The sequence below is a fragment of the Monodon monoceros genome, unplaced genomic scaffold (assembly GCF_005190385.1).
Source record: "Monodon monoceros isolate NGI ecotype Baffin Bay Population unplaced genomic scaffold, NGI_Narwhal_1 Super_Scaffold_21, whole genome shotgun sequence".
Taxonomy (NCBI): domain Eukaryota; kingdom Metazoa; phylum Chordata; class Mammalia; order Artiodactyla; family Monodontidae; genus Monodon; species Monodon monoceros.
The window spans coordinates 149,493,723-149,497,151 of record NW_021703778.1 but is presented as its reverse complement, the minus strand read 5'-3'; the positions used below and the strand labels follow the sequence as shown (position 1 = coordinate 149,497,151).

At 36.1% G+C, this 3,429-nt stretch overlaps 1 long non-coding RNA gene across 1 annotated transcript in view; it reads right to left on the bottom strand.

Annotated features, from left to right (window-relative positions):
- Nucleotides 1-200: 200 nt before the first annotated feature.
- Nucleotides 201-3,429, bottom strand: part of LOC114904916 — a 14,485-nt gene continuing 11,256 nt past the window's right edge. The window contains exons 4-5 of the long non-coding RNA XR_003796060.1: nt 3,137-3,219; nt 201-1,669 (exon numbers count right to left, since the gene is read on the bottom strand). This is a non-coding gene — a long non-coding RNA (uncharacterized LOC114904916). The remainder of the gene's footprint in view (nt 1,670-3,136; nt 3,220-3,429) is intronic.

The following is a 3,429-nucleotide window of genomic DNA, read 5'->3' as shown; positions in this document are numbered from 1 at the left end:
GGATATAGGTATACATATAACTGATTCACTTTTTTATACAGCAGAAACGACTACAACATTGTAAAGCAATTATACTCCAATAAAGATGTTAAAAAAAAAAAAAGGAAGAAGACATACTCTCACCAGTCCAATCAACATCATACTGGAAATTGTAGTTAATGTAACTAAGCAAGAAAAAGAAATAAAATACCTACAGATTGGAAAGGAAGAAATAAAAATGTCTTTATTCACAAACATAATTTTCTAAATATAACAGTCCTGAGAAATCAACAATAACAACAGTAAAATTCATAGAAACAGTAAGTGAGTTTAACAAGGTCACAGGCCACCAGTTCAAAGTTCAACTCACAAAAATCAATCATAGGTTGTTTTTTTTTTTTGGCTGCATTGGGTCTTCATTGCTGTGCGCGGGCTTCCTCCAGTTGTGGCGAGCGGGGGCTATTCTTCATTGTGGTGTGAGGGCTTCTCATTGTGGTGGCTTCTCTTGTTGCAGAGCACAGGCTCTAGACACGCGGGCTTCAGTAGTTGTGGCTAGCGAGGTCAGTAGTTGTGGCTCACAGGCTCTAGAGCACAGGCTCAGTAGTTGTGGCGCATGGGCTTTGTTGCTCCACGGCATGTGGGATTTTCCCAACCAGGGCTCAAACCCATTTCCCCTGCATTGGCAGGCAGATTCTTAACCACTGCGCCACCAGGGAAGCCCCAATCGTAGTTTTAGACACTAGTAAAAATACATACCATTTTCATATTTCATATTCAAGAAAAATAAAATACTTATGTATAAACCTAACAAAATATGCATGGGACCTGTGAGTTGAAAAAACTACAAAATGCTGATGAAAGAATTCAAATTTGGCCTAAATAAATGACAAAACATACTATGCTCACAGACTGGAAAACTCAGTATAGTAAAGATATTCATTTTTCCCAGATTGATCTATAGATTCATATAATTTCAGTCAAAGTTCCAGCAGGATTTTTTTTTATAGAATTGGGCAAGCTAATTCTAAAATTTATATGGAAAAGCAAAGAAACTAGAATAGTGCTATGGACTGAATGTTTGTGTACCCCTAAAATTCATATGCTGAAACCCTAATCCTCAGTGTGATGGTATTTGGAGATGGAGCTTTGGGGAGGTCATGAGAGTGGAGCCTTCATAATGGAATTACTGCCCTTATAAGAACAGGCAAGAGAGAGTTTGCTTCCTCTCTCTTTCTTCCATGTGAAGAATAGAGCAAGAAGGCAGCCAGCTATGAACTAAGAGGAGGGCTCTCACCAGCCATGTTGACACCCTGATCTCAAACTTCCTACCTCCAGAACTGAAAAATAAATGTTTGTTGTTTAAGTCACTCATTCTGTGGCATTCTGTTTTAGCAGCCCAAACTGATGAAGACAAATAGCTAAACCAATCTTGGAAAATGGAGAGTAAGGTTGGAGAAGTCACACCACCCGAATTTTAATACTCTCTGTAAAGCTACAGTAGTTAAGACATGGAATTAGCAAAGAAATAGACATGCACATATCAATGAAACAGAACAGAGTCCCAAAATAGCCCCATACAAACATGATCAACTCATTTTTTTTTTTTTTTTTACAAAAGTGCAAAAGCCATTCAATGGGGAAAGGACAGTCTTTTCAGAAAATGGTACTGGAACAACTGGACATCCATATGCTAAAAAAAAAAACTGAACTTCAACTTAAATTTCACACTGTATACAAAAATTAACTCAACTGGATCATATATCTAAATATAAAATATAAAACTACAAAACTTGTGGAAGACATGGGCAAAATCTTTGAGATCTAAAGTTAGGCAAAACATTCTTAGATATGACACAAAGTATAATGCATAAAAGAAAAAAACTGAAATTCAGATTTCTTCAAAACTAGAAACTTTGGTCTGCAGAAGACACTGTTAAGAGAGTGAAAAGACAAGCTACAGACTGGAAGAAAATATTTTCAAATCACATGTTCAACAAAGGGCTTGTATCCAGAATATATAAAGAATTCTCAAAACTCAGCAACAGGAAAACAAGTAGCACAATTTAAAAATGGGCCAAGGACTGAAATAAACACTTCATCAAAGAGGATATATGGATGTCAAAAAAATGTTCAACATTATTAACCATTAGGAAAATGCAAATTAAAATCATAGTGACATACCACTACACACATTAAATGGCTAAAATAAAATTTTAAATACCCAAAATGCCAAGTACTGATTAAAATATGGACTAACTAGAACTCTCCCACCTTGCTGATAGGAATGCAAAATGGTGTGGCCACTCCAGAAAGCAGCTTGGCAACTTCTTATGAAGTTAAACGTACACTTACCATATGACCCAGCAATCCAACTTCTAATTATTTACCCTAAGAAATGAAAACCCAAGTTCACACAAAAACCTGAACACAAATGTTTATAGTGGCTTTATTCATTATTGCCCCAAACTGGAGGCAACCTAACTATCCTTTAAAAGGTGAATGGATTAACAAACTGTGGAACAACCATACAGTGGAATATCAACCACTCAGCAATAAAAACGAACAGATTTTAATACACACAACAACTTGAATGAATCTCTAAGGTATTATGCTGAATGAAAAAGCCAGTTTCAAAGGGTGATCTACTATATGATTCCCTTTATATGACATTCTCGAAAACACAAAACTATAGTGATGGCAAACAGACAAGTCAGTGGCACAGGTTGGAGGTGAGAAAACAATGTGACTAGAAGGAGCTAGCATGAGGGAGCACTGTTTTAATTATGGTGGTGGTTACATAAATCCATATATGTGTCAAAATTAATAGAATCGTATACACACAAAACATTAATTTTACTATATAATAATTTTTAAATAAAAATTTAAAAATAAATACTAACCTATGAGACAGACAAGCTATACCAACTCAAAGCTAAGAATACATCGTTTTGCAGTCCCTTCCCTGATCCTTGCAAATAGTTTGCAAGATTCTCTCAGGCTGTGAGCTACCACAATACGTTGAGTTTCAGGGTTCAGAAGCCAACCTGGGGCAGATTGCTACCCTATTTGAGCACCCAACTATTGGGTTCTCAAGAATTTTAGCAAATAAATTAACTGGAAGATGATTCTTAGCATTAAATAATGATTCTTCACTTACCAAAAGGTTCCTTTGCAACGAGAACTGTCTAGTCCCCTTCAGTCTGTAGAGATTGCAGACTTAATGGCAAAGAAATAAAAAACCTAAAACAATGGAAACCGCTGCTTATTGAACTGAAGTGATGCCCTACACAATCTTAAAATTAGTAGGTAAAGCAATGAGAAAATTGAATGAAATTTACCGATATTTGAGGTACACAAAAAATTTTAAATCCAGCCTTTGTCTGCAAGATGTATTCAGTAGTTGCTTGACCCAGCATGCAATGCATTACAGGCACGGTGGTTGGAGAATCA